The sequence below is a fragment of the Puntigrus tetrazona genome, chromosome 24, assembly GCF_018831695.1.
Source record: "Puntigrus tetrazona isolate hp1 chromosome 24, ASM1883169v1, whole genome shotgun sequence".
Classification (NCBI taxonomy): Eukaryota; Metazoa; Chordata; class Actinopteri; order Cypriniformes; family Cyprinidae; genus Puntigrus; species Puntigrus tetrazona.
This window is the reverse complement of record NC_056722.1, coordinates 15,323,498-15,341,522: the sequence shown is the minus strand read 5'-3', so window position 1 is coordinate 15,341,522 and position 18,025 is coordinate 15,323,498. Positions and strand designations below refer to the sequence as shown.

Below are 18,025 nucleotides of genomic sequence, written 5' to 3'. Positions count from 1 at the left end.
TTTTTTTTTTTTTTTTTTTCCTCCAAATAAATCATTTTAAAACTAATGAAACAAAACAAAAATAAAACAAAATAAAATGCTTCCTAAAAAAAAACATTAAATATTCTATACGTTTACCTGCATGTCATGTGACAATTAACCACTGTCAAAAAAACTGTAAACATGCCAATTACAAATTTAAAAAAACAGCCGGTTTCTATCCCAACATGTAATTTATTCCTGTATTTAATCTTTTTTCCATTAGCCATTGCTCTGGACTTTAGTGTCACACAAAGCTTCAGACATTAATTTTTATCATTCACATAAAATTAACTAAAAACAAAATAAAAAAAAATGTATATATTTACTTGCTACTTAAATTTTATTTTTGGGAATAATTACAGAACAAAATTGAAAATAACATTATTTGTTTAAAACATAAATGCTATTACTGTTATTATTTTTTTAAATAAATGCATCTTTGCTGAAGTGAAAAAAAAAAAAAAAAAACTTTTTCCATGATTTTTTTCAGGCTGCTGAAATGCTGGTCAATCAGTTTAATTAAAACCAGAATTAGCATTCACATAAGGAAGAGGTAGGATTTTCAGTTTAAATTATTTTTTAAATATCCAGTGAATTTTTGTCTCTAGACAAAATGCAGACAGACTTTAACTGCTCTGAAGCTCTGAACAGACAGTCTAACTGATACTTCTAGGCATTAATCGTACAGTTATTCTAACAACAAATAGCTCAGAGCATCATGTAAATCCTATTAAAGTGGTGAATCCTCTTGTAGAGGCAGTTTTCAAGATTACCAGACAGTGGCAGCATTGGCTGATACGCAGGGGGAGGGGCTGACACTGTTAAAGATGACCTCAGGCTCCACTGCTAGACACATATAATCCATCCTCGCCTCGTGAAAGTACAAGGCGTTTTCATTGGCTCACAGCCACAAGATTTGGAATAATCCAAATGCATCTCCTGTAATGCACAACATCATGACCTGGCATAATGAAACTGCATGTCGATTTATTTCACACACTAGGTTTCTGCTTACAGATAGCTGTCAGATGTAAAGGGTGTGTTCGCAACCTCGAAGTCAGCAATTATGTGCGCAGCAGCTTGTCATGGTATCCATGGAAACAAAAGCAAAAATAAATATGGGAGGTTGGGAAATAATAAAAATACTGAATATAAAATAAATTCATGGAAAAAGTCGTAAGCAAAAAAAAAAAAAGCCAGAGGGGAGGAGGCGTGTCGTTATGTAAATGACACATTTACATCACAATTAAGGACAACGAGGCCCAATTCACGCATTGTTAACAAAATTATACTGGGTTATGCACAGTATTAACTACAGAAACTCAAACAGAAGCTTCGAGCAGAAAAGGTCCCCGTTTTATCAAAGCATACTAGGCATTCCTGCCCATCCTACTAAAGATGCACGCGTTCAGTATCCACGACACGTTCTGAGAGGAACGACAAAGCGGCTGTTTGCTTGGTTTTAGACTTCCCCTCCATCGTGCATATAAATGGGGCCACCTTCTGCAAACTTTGACCCTTTTGATTACATAAGACGCCATCCTAGTGGAACAGGAAGCTGCATTACTCAAACCCTCTTTATGTCCCACAATGCCGTTCACTTCCGCAGTAACCATGTTACACAATCTGGACTCACATCTTTGCAGGATTAAATGCAAAGCGAGACACTTTCCCCCTTTTAACTTATCTTAAAACGTTGCTACGGCTATGCTATTTTAAAATGATTTGCATACTAATATTAGATATTTGATTTTTATATTTTATAAATTATTAATTGGAATCGGGTTCTCATTTTTGAATGTACTAGTTTCATTTCTAGTAACGGTTTAAGTATACTTTATTGTTATTTAAATAAATAAATATATAATTAGTACATTATCAAACTAAATGGAATAAGCTATATGAATATATTCAAAACTTATTTTTATTTGACCATTATTTGCATACATTATAGGTTTTTATATTTGTAATTGATTTTTATGTCATATCATTTTTAATTGAGTTTTATTTTTGTATTTCCAACTAAAGCAAGCCAGAGGCAACAGCAGCAATTTATTTCAGTCAATGTTTATATGATTTTAAGTAATGACCGTGTTTATTTGAATGGGTTTAGATGGAGTTAACTATAATAACCCCGTGACAGAATTCATCAGCTCATTAACAGTACTGCTTTCTCCGATGCATCTCAGACTATAAAGTTGAGGATAAGTGTACAAACTCTTCAAACAAAACAAAAAAAAAAAAAATACTGCAAGTAAATCATAAAACAATAAACAAACAAAATTGTTTGGCATTTGTGTCTGAGGCTTAAACGAAAGAATTCAAAGCTTATTCTCAACGTTCAAACCGATCGCAAATGCTAAGACGGATGATAAACACGCAGACCGCTTTGCACCTGCAACACATCAACAGCCATAAGGGCAGGAAGACTCCACATACCAGAAAACACTGAACCAATCCAGCAGCTTGACCTCACCGGCACTGACGAAAGAGAATCAGCACAAGAAGTGGTTTTGGACAACTGCTCTATGGTGGCATTCTGATGTGAAAGATTTGGAAGTATGCAATTCACTCATTTTACAAAAAAAAAAAACTAAAAATAACCCCAAAAAACCTACTAATTCTGTGAATACATGCTTTTCATTCATTCTCACGTTTGATTTTAAAATCACGACAACCATAGTGAATCGTTTCATTGTGCAGGGGCATTTTTTAACCCTTAATCTTGAATTCGTGGGACATTTTTATTTATTTTGCTGACATTTTTCCTACAAGCCCCTATTAATTTCCAACCCTGATAAGCATATTTATAAATGTAATAAAATATTTGTATTTCATCAAAGAATCCTGAAGAAAAAAGTTTTGTGGTATTCACCAAAAAATATTGCTAATATTGAGCCCCAAATCAGCTTTAGCATCACATGAATAAATTGCATTTTAAAACATTAAAATAGAAAAAACATTAATAATGTTTTATAATTTTTTCACTGTTTTGCAATATTAATGTATTTTGTTTCAAATAATGGATACAATTAGAGAATTCTTTCAGAAAAATCTTAGCAAACTCAAATATCTGAATATATTGAAATGATACATTTTCCAAAATTGAAATTTTATTGAAATCTTTTCCAAAATTTCCAGAGTACAAAATAATGATCATTTACATGACCTTTTTAAATGAGTTCTTTTAGTGTGGTCACTAAAACAACTAGAACAAGCGACTACTTAGGCTAACTTTCCTTGAAAAGTCTTGACGATGACTTCGAGACAGTTCATACAGTAAACGGCTGTACAGTAATGGAGCTGTGATTGTGCATGAATATGCTTACCAGCAGAAAAGCAGAGGTGGTGACAAAAGGGAGGCCTGTGCAGGCACTCGCCGAGGTTGCAATCCTACAGAAAAGCTAACAATCTGAAAAGAGAAAAAGAGAAAGAGTTTTAAAATAAGAACATGTAAAATGTGACATCACTGATTGTGTGTGTCTTTAAACGGCATTTCCTTATTTCAATTCCTCTATACATTTAACTTTTAGAGTCTTTCTCCCCATAATTTCACAATTCAAATTCCAGAAATAAGCTTTAATACGTTACATGCAATCGCTCGATGAATGTTATGTTCCTAACTTCAAACTTGCTTCAGACTTCCTTTGGTTTCACGTGTGCCTGTTACATCACACCAACCTAAACAGTTTGTCCATTACCACAGAAACAAACAGTGTGTTGTCTCGTGTCAAAGTCATCAAAACTACTGTGCACCACTTTGGCCTAATGGAGGCAGTGCATCAATCCATCATAGAACCGTAACGGGCTCGGATGTGTGGTTTGATCGGGGAAGGGGAATGTGCTAGATTCGTGGTCATGATGCTCTTAATAACCAAGACGACTTTTGCCCCCCTCTTCATCTAATGTCTGTAGGCTGTAAAACTGCCCCGGTGGTAAAGCATTGGGAGGTGCTCTGGCCACTTCCTCTTGTGCAACACTTCCTCCCATTCACAGCAGACTTCAGCTTTCCATTGTGCTTGCTGGCTTCACCCTCACCTCATGTCAGTATAAACCATTTTTTTTTTTTTCCACAGCCCTACTAAACATTGGTGCAGAACCCTTTAGTGTTACACTTTATTTTTAGATGTCCTTGTTACGGTTTAGTAATACATTTAAATACAAAGTAATGTGTTTGATGTACTTATGCCATTTCACGTGAGACTTATCTTTTTAGGTCAAATAAAAATCTTTAAATAAAACCTTGAAGATTACTCTACTCATGCAGGCAAAAAAAAATCATACATGTTTGGAAAGACTTAAAAGGTGAGTTTTTAAATGACAGAACATTCATTGCTGAGTAAACGTTCTCTATTTCAGAATCGGCTCTGAGCAGTGGGGGTCGGACATAACAGTAATACACTCAGGGCTTTCTAAAAACGCTTGACACACTAGCAAGCTGCCAATTCCTGACTGCGTGTAATGTTAGTCTTTGTAAAATACGCTTAGCTTGACAGATTTATGTCAAAAGGTCAGATGACAAAGGCAGTTAAAACTCTGCTTGAACAAGTGTCACATTTCCATTAAAGATGACATCATTTCATCCCTCCTCAAACACATTGGAGGAGACTTCAAACAATAAGCATCTAACAATAAGCCCCAACAGCAGACCTTACGAAAAAAAAAATGCTTAATTTAGATTAAACACTAAAAAAAGTTCCAGTTCCGATCAGTTCCAGTTTATAACCGATTGGATCCAATCTTGAAAATTTGGAGTATCTGCCGATAATGTAAAGTTTCTTTACTTCTCTGTGTAGACCTGATCATCACTCTTTTCTGTGTTAAACGCCATCGACTACATACAGACAACTGAAAAAATATATTAATCATAATCTATGACAGAAATACTATTATAAACTAATTTTGTGGTTAATTCAGCAGCAAAATATACTCTAAAAAAATCATGGGTGCACAATAGTTTTAGAAAATCTAGTAAAACAACTAAATCAAATGTCAAATGTGACTCACAAGAAAAACTAATAATAATCTTTCATTGCGCAGAAAAGTATTATAATGTGTCCAATACAGACCGGCACAAAGAACTGTGCATCCGGTGCGCAGGATGATGTGCTTGAAACAACACGGAGGCTGAACAGCCCTCCGAGTCCGCATGGAAAAGTTCAAAGAGGAAAAGATATTGATGTGTAGTGTATTAAATCTGTGTGATGCGATATTGAGCATTTCTCCTGACAGCTCTAAATCTCTTTTTCATTGAGTGCTCTTTCAGAGAGTTTAATAGTTTTGAGCGTAGTAGCTGAACGCGAGGTACAGTTGGAATGCTAAATGGAGGATGACAGAAAATGTGCCTGTAACTTCAAAAACATGTCAAAATCTGGGTTTTTGTTTGTAGGGCTGCACAATTTATCCAAATTATTTGATTTTACACTGTAAAAAAAAAGAAAGATATTTGTTACTTAATGTTAATTTAAATAACAAGTAAAATATTTTAGTTGACTAAAACTTTTTTTTTTTTTTTACAGTGTACATCAATATGGCCATAATAATTACAATATAATGTCTGGCTGTCTTCTTAATTTAAATGATAAACCATCAAACGTCTATTAAAAAATAAATAAATAAAAAGTGGTCCCTTAACAGCTTTTATTTTGTTCATAACAGCTTCTGAAGAAAAGGAGGATGGAATATGAAATAGGGGGATGTCTGTCACGTATTATATTTCCAAATGTTTGTTAAAGCAACAAACTCAGAGATGGAGTTTTTAATCAACCAAGCTGCTTTAAAACGCTGCACACACTGGCAGATAATAAGTTGATCATATTAGCGCTAGGAAAATAAATTGGTGCATTATGAATCTACAAATGATTCAGCATAGATTGTGAGATCTTCTGAGTTCATTCTGAGCTTTTGAACAGCAGATGCCACTGCATTCTTTAGAAACAGCTGTACTCCGCCTGTTTCCAAATCCTTACACGCATTTGAACCTGAAATAATCATTCATAATTTTTTTAAAAGGTTGATATTACACACGTACCTGAACAAACAAGTGCTCTTCATCATGAGCAATTGAGTGTGCGGATAAAAACTATATTAGAGAGCCATCTGCTGTTAAAAGCTAAGCTCAGAATTGATTCCAGAGGAGTCGCAATGAATTAGGAAATTTCAGAATAGATCCACAAATCAATTCTTCGTCAATTTATCGTACCGGCCCTAGCTCGCATGTACAAACACAGTGCCATGCTTTACTCCGAAACATACAACGAATATCTAATATCTAATTGAACCGCCATTGCTATTTGATAAGCACACTAAGCCATTTCACTATTTTGGTTTAATTTTGTTTAAATTGTGTAAAAATTCTGATCTTTTGTAACAAAAATGCCAACTTGGCACATTGTGTGTTTTTGAAGTTTAATGGGCCTAGGCTGTCGGAAACACAGTCTATCCTAACAAAAACACATTAAGGTTGTTACACATTAACCTTGCTTTCATGCTTCCATACCCTGAGGTGAGGAAATGGTCTTCTAAATATACGCGGTGGCATACAAGTTGATCCAGGTTTCTGGAGCCTAGATCTGGTTAATTTTATCTAATCCACCTGGTAGGATCTTTACATTTAATTATGAACCATTCAGCGAATGCATTGTGAACGAAACTGTTCTGAAAACGCTGCATTTAGGCAGCAAGAAGCTGGAGACGCACGTATGGACACTCAACTGACTTTAACAAGCCTGTTGATGTTCAGCGGCCTAAATTGCAACTGATAAGCCAGGCATCCAGCACAATCCAAATATTATCCAACATCTGCTAAGAACTGCAGTCACTGCAATTAGCAGAGCAGTGGGAAACGCTGAAGTGCAATCGGACTATCAGCTGGACATTGTGTCGATGCTGTGAGAGCATGCTGTACTCTGCAGGGGAAAATGAAGCTGTGCTTTGCTCACATTAGACTGAAAATCATTCACTGGATTGCTAGAGGCATAACGAAGATCATGTTTTGTAAGCTTTGCATGGACCATCGTTTGTCTTGCATGTTGACAACACTCCATCCATACATAGTGCAGTACATACACGTACTGTACGCAAGTATTCTGAAGGCAAATAAACAGACCAAGTGTTATTATTTGTACTGTTGTATGTGTGTGTAAACATAAACACGCATACATACATACACGCACGCATCAAACTAAGCAGTTCTTATTGCTAAAGTTAATATATAAACACTTAGGTATTTACTTAGTATTTACTATAATACTTAAATACTTATAAATTATTCGTATTAACATACAAAAACACAAAGAATTATAAAATGTTCATTTTTGGCAAGTAATTAAGTTGACCGTAAAGAGTTGGGCAGAAAACAGATGTGTGTCAAAACCACGTCATGTTTATAAGGTTTTAAAAAGACAGCTAAAGTGAAACCTGCTGCGGTCTGTGTCATGTCATCAAAGGAAGGAAAAAAATAAAAATAAAAAAAAATAAAATCACTCTTTGCTCTGATTAATTCCCTGATTAACGTTTGAATGAAGATTATTTATAATCAATTTATAGTTTTTTGCCTATACAATTTAGAGTTTAAGATTGCTTTATAGTTGCCTTATATTAACAGTTGTTATATTTTTCTAAGCCTATTAAAATTTAAACATAATGGCTTTCAATTATTATACTGTAATGCTGAACAGCTATAATTAATGGCTAAAAATTTGTAGAAAATGCATGTAATAAAGACATCAGTCAGAAGTCAGAAGTGTTTGTATCAATGATGGTGTGTCTGCATTAATTTGGAGATTCAATGCAACATTGTGACAATACAAATATATATGAATATGTGACTAATTGAGATTGATTACAAAAAATTGTGATTAGTTGTTTTTTTAATGACAACACTAAGATGTTACAGGTCTAAGGTAAAATGCATGTACCAATATGCATGTTAATGTCTAAGTACAAACTATATGAAATACAGTTTTAATTTTTTTCTCCATCATGAGTCTCAATGTTATGCCAGCACACTGAATGAATCATCTCAGTTATTGCATAAGCTCACTCCATTGGATGACTTTATAATCATCCTCACTTGATCGAGTCTGGGAATGCTGCGTTACTATGGCAGCTGCTGAGATTCTGACACCCTGAAGGCCTAATGAGAATTCAGAACTCAGAAACACGGAACGCGGTACTTGGAACGTCACCAAGGCAACAGCTCGGAACCCTTGCTGCGAGGGACTGGAGCTCTGGGAGAGGACTGGAATCACGAAGCCCTTCATTCGAAAGAGTGAAGCTAATCACTCTGGAAATGGGCTAGTTTACAAGAGATTCAGGAGAGTAAACACTTCTGAGTGAGTGCAGCAGGAGCCAATTTATTAGCAGAACACCATGCTGGCAAAGTGACAATATAATTGTTTGCTAAGGCAAGCATAACTAGCATACTACTGCTCATCCTTAAGAGTTAGGCGGCTGTTCTAAATCCCTTAAGCCTACAGACGAACTCTTGCACAGCATTATGGTACAAACATCAAAATCCATACATTAAACACACAGTGGATTGGTTTTGAAGACACAAAATGGAAATAGTGACATCTTTACATGGATATAGAAACTGAAGAACCTTAAAGGAACATTGCACTATTTTTGAAAGTGGGCTAATTTTCCAACAAGTTAAACAGCTGTACAGTTTTCAAATCCATTCAACAGATCTTTGTGCCTGGCGGTAGCACTATTAGCTGCATCTTAGCATAGATTATTGAATCTGATTAGGCAGTTAGCATCATGCTCAAAATTTCCAAACATTTCTTATTTAAAACTTGACCCTTATGTACTTACATTGTGTACTAAGACCTACAAAATGTGTGTTGATATGGCTAGGAACTATACTCTCTTTCTGGTGTAATCAGTAAACTTCATTGTCATGCCATGGGTGCAGCATGTTTGAAAATACACGAAAATTAAGGCTGTGAGATATATATTGCTCGATATACTCGTGTGCATCACATCAGTAAAGCCAGTTCTTTGATAACCGGATAAATCTACGGCTCTGTGTGTTAAATGGCACTTAATTTGAAAACAGCTGATGGATATTTACCACTAATCAAAGAACCGGTTTTACTGATGAGATGAAAATAGTCCCCAGCGCTACAGAAGAGTCGGGTTTGAAATAGTGATGCTAATCAGATGGATTTAAAAACTGTTTAACTCTAGGGGAGTTGGAAAAATTAGCCTATTTTCAAAAACAGTGGAGAGTTCCTTTAAACTGCACTTATCACGCCATTTCAAAACTTTGTACAACAGGTTTACATGCATCTAAGGTAAAAATAAATAATGTTATAGTATATATTCTCATAATATAATCTGCAACATCCCTTCTTGCCTGATAATGCTTGTTCATGGATCCAGTCTCTCTAAACCCCTCTTTTCCAAGAGCATACTCTGTTCTCACTGGTCAGATGGCGTCAACCAAATGCTGGATTTTTCAAAAGTATGTGAAGTTCATGGTATAGACACTGTGCCATCGTTGCAGTAAAGTTGAATGACGTTACTGAATGAATGATTTATTAGTTGTACACCGGTCTGTCATTGTAGGGACATTTTCGATCCTCTAAACATAATGCTGAATGAAACTGTGATTAGTTGCTTTACACAGTCCGAAGCCAATGAAAGCTACTATGGAGTCTAGACCTTTTCCCATCAGTCTGAATGGAGAAACTAAATGAATGTGAAACAAAATTAAAAGGTAACACCCCAAAAAAAGTTTGTTTTTGTTTAGTTTTTTTTAAGCAATTACCAGCAACCACCCAGAATACAGGGTGTAGCAACCTATAAAAACTACTCAGAAGTGAAAAAAAAGGTTTAGTTTTAAAGATAAATATGTCTTACTGCTAGGTACAATAGAGAGAGCATAAAAACAATGATGAAGGGTAAAGGGAACAGAAGTGGCAAATGATGCCAAACTTGGGCGGCGCGCTAAAGCACCAAATGGATTTTGTTCAGTTTAATCCATCTAAACTTGACCTAAAATCTAGACTATATAAAAGAGTCATCTAAAAAAAAACATTTCCAGGAAGCTGCAGTCATTTGCAAAAAATAGTTTTTTTCCTCCCTCTGTCTGCAATCCGGAGAACAACAACACAGATGATTAGTATTGCATACACATGTACATGAAATAAAAAATATCTTTTAACTAAAAGAATAGCACACCCAACAGTTGTAACCATAACCATGCATCTTATAGGTTTGGAACTACATACAGGGTGAGTAATTGTCGAAAGAGTTTTCATTTTGGGATGAACAATCCCTTTAATGATAACAAAAATGTAAATTTTTGTTGAACCAAAAGTAGAAAGTGCACACAACTACACAGTCTTAAGCCTACGCTTACTGTAGGCATTTATTTACTCAAGACAGACCTTGTCTAGAAGACAGCAAATGCAGAGGAAGCCGAGCGCAGTGGATGGCTGAGTCATCTAGTGACATTTCTCAGTGCCTCACAATTACTGTCTTTAACCCTACATCGTCTGTTTGCCCTGACCAATACTAAAACATTATGAGGAGATCGGTGAAGATCAGTGAACGTGAAACAGAGAATGGGTAAGAAGGAAGCTGACACAGCACATACAAGCACAGCTGACAGCTGACAAAAGCAAGAATGAGTAGAGACACTCGCATACACAGTACTCATAACTTTTTTTTTTTTTTTGGCCTAAAATGCAACTCACTCGATATTAACTTCTCATTTGTTGAACAGTTATATAAAATTCATATCACAAAGTGAATGAGTGAATGTGACATTTTAGGCACGATGTTACAATTCCTTTTTTTTTTTTTTTTTACTATTTATTGTATAATTTAGTTTTTTTTCCCTGCAAACGGCAGTCTATATCATACAAATTGTTATTAAAAATGTTTATTAAAAGCTACTAAGTAGAAATCTTACCTTTTTTTATAGTTTGATTAAGGACAAACAGGAGGAGCAGGAGCAATTAAACTGCTGTCACTTTTAAGATCTGTGTTTTAATAAAATGGGGTTTTTTTTGCTTGTTTTTGGTATTATCTGAGCCCGTAGAGACACACCTGATGCCCAAGGTATACTTGGCTTGCCAATGTTCTGCTCCATCTTAGAACAAAGCCAGCTGGGGAGCACAGTTTTTTCATGTCTTAATGACTTCATGTCTTTTAACATCTTTTATTATTATCATTATTATTATTAATCTGATTTGGTCATTAAGTTTTTAAAGGAGGAATAAAAAAAAAAAACAATGATGTAAAAAGAAAGAGTACACTAGATTAAGGATGTCACAATACCAAAAATTTGTAAGTAAATATAATTTTGTTGAGATATATATATATATATATATCAACAAAAAAGTGAACAGGATTTTTCCATCTGCACTGTAAAAAGCACTATGCAAATCATGGTGACTAAATAAAGTTAACATTGGCTTTTGGATTATTGCACAAAATAAGATCTGTTACTAACAGTTAGTAATTTATGCATAAATCAAACTCTCCTCCGAATTCACAAACACTTTGTAAACGTCCGATTGCACAGAATTCTTGCCCAAATTCTTGCAATCAGCTCATAAGTTCATAAATTCTTGGATTCTTAAACATTTTGTTCAAGATAATCTTAAAGGTTCAAGGAATAGTTGACCAAAAGCTGTAAATTGTGTAATGAGATATTTTTGATGAAATCCGAGAGATTTCTGACCCTCCATAGGCAGCGATACAACTTGTCTAATTTAAAATAGTTTGAAAGATTGTGACAACAGACCTCTAAGGACTATAGCGATGTGATAAACATCACTAATCCCATTAGGCATTTTATTAGCAATCACTTATTTAAACACACACACACACACACATACACCTAAATGCTTATAATTCAAGTCGTCCATCATTAATGTATTTTAAGCTATAGAACAAAACATGAAAACATCTTGAGCTTGCATTAACCACAGACCACATTTCAACTCGTTTCAACATTTTAGCAACTCATTCCCCAGCGCTATTGGATGACATAAACAAGAAGCAAATTGAAATAGGAGTCACTTGCTCCCAATGTTGTCCAATAGGGTTTTTTCATGGTTTACCAATATGTTACTTAAACATTTAATTTGTGAATATACTTTACATACAATATACCTTATATACATTACAAGCTAAAATTATTTAATGAAACATTCTTCTAAGACTATAAAATCACAGGTAAATGTCAAAATTTAAGATGTTGTCTAACCTCCGAGTAGTAAACTTTTTCTTCAGGGCAAAAGAGGGAAATCAGCCCAAGCCTCTAAAATCAGCCCAAGCCTCAAGCATGTAGAGTCATGAGCTGACTAATGAGGCAAAAACAGGCTTGACTCACATCCTCTTTTAGCTCTGTTGTTAACACACACCTTAGACAGCACCAAAACCAAGCGAATTCTCGCTTAGCGACGACATGACCTCACTGGAATAAGCCATCTATGCTGCTTATAGTCAGCTCTATTTAAAACAAGTCCATCATGCTTTCTGATTGAGAGCAGAGAGTTTAGTATAACCCTTCTGCTTCACTGAAGATTGGCGTGTTAAAGGCAACAGATGGATGTTGTTGGGTTTCCTTCCCAACTGTTGCCAAGTCATCTGTGCTGGTTACCATGTTCAGCCATCCTCACCATGGAAACAAGAGGGAGGGGACGCAGTGGGCACACAATATATGTGGAGTGTCAAAGTGACACAGTTGAAACAAAATCTAGAAATTGGCTCATCTCTGCTGAACAAAGGAAATTAAAGAAACTGAACTGCAATCTAATTTTGAACATTTCAGCAAAATTATTATTATTATTATTATTATTTCTAATCCTTAAAAAATGAGAATGACAACTAGTGTACAAAATATACAAAAACTAAATATATTTCGGAGTAAAAATTTAGGGCAGGGCTGTCCACTTGGATTTAGTTGGCTTGTGAAAATTAGTCTAGACATTTTTTTCCCCAGTCATATAGATTTTAATATATCAGCAGAAAAAAAATTAGACATTGAAGAAATTTTTACATTTTCATAAAACATGAAGAAAACTTTTTATATGAGTTTTAAATGAGTTTAAATGATTTGATGTCAAAATGGGCGCTGACATTTGTAAATTCCATGGGTAGAGCTTCTGGTCTTATCCGCATTACGGTTATTTTAGCTGTATGTAAAATTGGTGTGTCTTTTGTTATTTTAATGTGGTATTTTCATTATGAATACACTGGTTTGTAAAAGTTTTACTGTTTATGGCACGTTGTTATTCTCCTCGTTATTTACCTATAGCATCTAACAAACTGGAAGCCTTACCCATAAAAAGTGGTTAAGGTGGTTAAGGCCTAAGACATTAAATGTTAGAAATTATGGGTTTGAAAAAGGCCAAAATTTATTTTTTATTCATTTCAATACCATCTCTAAATTTTGTTGTTTATGGTTTCACTTTTTGTATTACTTAACTATAAATGATCGTGAGCAAAGTTCACTCCTCCTTAAGACACAAGAGTAGGGGAAAAATACTTCTTTTTTTCCCCTCCATTTCCTTTCAAGCACATGGCTTCAAGTACCAAATGTGTGTCAAAGTGGTGTATGTTTTCAGTCCTGTTCAACACTTAACAATTGAAATGTTAAAATCCTGATGTGGAAAAAACACACACACACACACACAGAGTTAAACTGTTACTGGTTGACATGTGGAGACATGACATTATGAAAATACAACATTACAAGCTGCTGCAGGACAGAGTACAGAGATCACCTGAGGTTAAAATGCATAAGTAAATAAATAAATAAAATGAATTATTTATCATAGGTCACAGAGACATGTGGTTTTGAGGCTTAACGACACGCAATAACGCAACAAAAAATAATTAAACTTTCAACAATGAAAAACAACTACATATGAAAAAAAGCATTAAACTAGTAATTAATTAGTCGACAATTTCATCGAGACAAATCACAATTTTTAAAAACATGATGTATATTTCCACTTGGACAGCATCTTATAGGGTAAAGGGCAAACTGAGGTGAAACAGGAAGTTTAGGGAGCTAGCTCAGAGTGAAGATTAGCACTTATAAACGTAGCACAATAAACTTCCTTATGTTTTTCATAGGCAAATACTACAGATTATCATTCCAGCAACAACAGGCATACTGACAGCACACTTCTCCCGCTACTATCTTGTAATGCTTTGGATACTTGCTAACTACTGTAAAAATATATACTGTATACCCTATTGTAAAAAGTCAAGCTAAAGTAAACAAATACTCTTATAGCGGGGAGTTACCTTACCTTGTGTTAACTGCTTTAACTACACAGATTTGTACACCACATTCTTGTTAAAAGGTTTACGGTACCAATCTTTCACTAACCTCCAAATGAACAAAACATTTCCCCAGATATAACATTCTTACCGGGATAAAGAGATTAGCAAAAAGTGCTAATTACAAAAACGGATGCACACTGTGGCTCACAAAATCAAAACTGTAAGTGGTTGTAGGCGCTTGTGTTTTTTTGGGACGTCGATCGCCTGACGTTATTCAAAAGTTTGGTGTCAGAACGTATGTTTTTCAAAAAAAATTCAAAATTTAATTGAAGCATTTGACCAAAAATAAAAACGATAATGTAGTAATAACAGTATAGTACCAACAGTGATACGCAACTATAACGCCAATTTTAAATAATAATATATATTTTAATAAAATATAATAATAATAATGAAGTAATTACTTCCTGTGACGAAGTAAAAATTTCAACAGCCATAACATCAGTCTTTAGTGTCGGATGATCCTTCAGAAATCATTATTTGAATGATTTCTTATTATAATCAATGTTGAAAACTGCTGTTTCACAATGCTTAAATTAATAGGAAGTGTAACACTTTATTTTATTACACTGTCTGCTTAATGACTTCTAACACTTCATTTTGAGGAATCCACAACACACAACATCTACTAACCCTAAACCTACTCTTACCGTCTATTGCATTTGCATGTAGTTGCAAATGAATGAGAATTAGTTGACATATAGTTACTCGTGTGTAGTGCAATGTGGACTATCAAATTAAAGTGTAATCATAGAAAGTTATTTTTTTTGCAAATTTTCAATTAATTTGATGCATCCCTGCTGAATGAAATCATGGATTTCTTAAAAAAAATATACGTATATAAAATCCAATATTTTTATATATAAAAACAATCATGATTTTGAAGTAATAGGCTATTTTCTGTCCTGTTCTGATCCCCCTCATCAGAGCACTCTGTTTAAATAGGAGTGGGTACTGACTAACAGTTAACAGTTATGAATATTTGACAGCACGCACCTTCGATGAAGGATACAGGCTGTCAAACACGCTGCTGTGATTTAAGTTTTTGCAGACTGGCAATAATAAAGGCTGTTTTAAAATTAAAAAAGTTTTAAGTTCTGAAATGTAAAGAACGTTTTTATTACAACACGAGCGATTCATCCGTTTTGCAGATTGGAAATGATAGCTCATTGTCAGAACTATCTGGTATCTGCAAAAATCCATGACGCTAGTTTTCTGGTTTGCGTCCGTCGCTAGAGCGGCTGAGAAGGGTCCACTGGCAACATACAATATGAAATGCTTCCAGAAATCACTGACAGCATGTGTTGTTTATTTTGACATGCGACACTGTACAGAGCGCCATGCACATAGTTTTCAATTAAAATTACATTATATTTGTCCCGAATCATTGTGAATGTACATAATTACTTTACCCTAGGCCGTAAACTATGTACTGGGCTTCGTATAGAAAACTTTATCCTGGCTCCTCCAAGCTTGCCAATGCTTGTGGATAGCGGCCATAGCTCCAAAGCTTTCTCAAGTGTTAAAAAAAGTCCATTTGAGTCCATTTGTAGCATTAACGAAAACAGTTGGTTTGTTCCTTTCAGAGTGTGTTCCTTTCAAAATTAACTGTTAGCTACTAATAGGCTACATTTAAATTTTTTTAGGTTTCCTCTTTTAACATTAGCAAACTATGAATTAACTTCGATGATCAATATAATAAATAATATTAAGATTTTTATTCACAAAGTATGCTTTTTTCATTAATATTAGTAAACCACTATTTTAGTTTTCTTTTAGTATCCATTTTAAAACCTATCGATTAATCAATCAGCATCTGCCAGTGTGTCATGGGTAACAGTAAAATCCACCGGCCAACCTGTACTTCTAGAACGACTTCTTATATGCAAAAAGATCAATGGAATTTTTATTTCTCAGTTCATGACCCCTTTAATTATTCAAAACCACAAATTCATTTCGAAGGAAGTGCCTTCATTTGGTTTGGTGTGACTGTGACAAACTGGATATTTTAAAAGGGATCGGTCTTTTGATAAGTAAAAATTCTACTTCCTTTTTCAATAGGAAATGTGTCAACACAGGAAAGAAAACTAAACTTGTTAAACCATTTCCTGGTGTCTCGAACAATGAATAACAAATCCTGAATTAAAAGAAAATCTACCCTTCAACAATGAAATTTCTCTGAGGAAATTCTACTTTTGCACCATACTGCAAGGCATTCTTTCTATTGGCAAATGACGAAACGTCCTATCAGCTGACCTGTAGATAACAGTGAAATACGCACCGTGCAAATATCACAGCTAATATTTTAGCAATGAGTCAAGTGCACAAGGAGATGATCATAAGCTTGATTAATACTATAACCCAACAACTCAATACAGCTCAGGTCATAATGCACCTTTAATATTAAATGTGGACGGTTAAATAAAATTGTACACCATTTATCTAAATGCTTACTAAGGCGGTTTTTCTTAAACAAACAAACACTGGTGTACGCACCTACCACTTCCACGTCAGATACCTCGCAAAAGTGGCTCACAAGTACCTTTATTTACAACATACATCTGTCCGTTAAACAAGCAGAGCCACAGTGTTTACCCCTCATAGTCTGACATGCAGGCAAAGCAATGTGTGCAAAGCCTTGCCACAATCCAATGTATTTTACAAGTTAAACCTTTTTTCTTTTTTTTTTTTTGTGCTATTTTTCACATTGCACCCTGCCTCCAAGGTCATTAATGTGACGTTTTACACATATGTATGCATATTATATTATGGGTTAAAGTGATTTGATGTTACGAACAATAAAAGAATGAATATTGAATAATTATTAAATATCCGCTGAAAGATTATAAAGTCACTTTTGATTAAATGTCGCTTAATTTAATGCAGCCTTGCTGAATTCAAACATGTTTGTTCTTTCAATGAAAAAATAAAATATTAAATATATAATAAGTACGGTTATAATATAGGTATTCTTCAATTAAATATGAATACAATTAACCTTTATATCGTATACTAATGGACAGCAAATTTGTGACGTTGGAATCACGAAAGATTATATCAGTGATCACCAAGCATGTTATATTTTCATTCAACTTACATAAAAGATGATCCATTCAATTTGCTCCCTGATGCGCTACAGTAATCTAAATGCAGTCCCATAGGGCAACATCCACCTACACATACAAACATCTCAATCTGGCCGTGGCTTAAAACACACGGCGCTGACACACAACAAAGTGTCAGAAACCGCCAGATCAGAGTCTTCCTGTATGCTATGCTTGAGTTCAAGCCTCACCTAAATACCATAAAAGGAAAGGGAAGGAGAAGTGATAAGATGTTAATCGAACAGTATGAAGATTATCTGCACATGAGTGATTGTGATGACAAATGTTTATCCAATATGATCGTAAATGGCAGCCTGATCTACGAGGAGGTTTATGAAGTATAGACACTGTATGCTACATCAGGGCTCGTGATTGATCTCTCACATGTGCAGGGATGAGCTATGGATTTATAAAGCACACAGCCCAGTGCTCTATACCACAGCAATACTCGATAAGCTCTCATTAATGTGACTTTCCGGAGGAAAAGACAGGAGAATAAAGCGGAAACGGCACGATTTTATTGCAGGACCTATTGCAAAGGCTATTTTGGTTTGCATGCATCACACCAAAGATTTTAATTA

The 18,025-nt window shown here is 34.7% G+C and overlaps 1 protein-coding gene across 1 annotated transcript in view; it reads right to left on the bottom strand.

The window, feature by feature from the left end:
- Positions 1-18,025, bottom strand: part of LOC122330238 (CYFIP-related Rac1 interactor B-like) — a 41,337-nt gene that overhangs the window by 22,318 nt on the left and 994 nt on the right. The window contains 1 exon segment of the mRNA XM_043227102.1: positions 3,351-3,433. The gene's annotated coding sequence lies outside the window, so the exon portion shown is untranslated.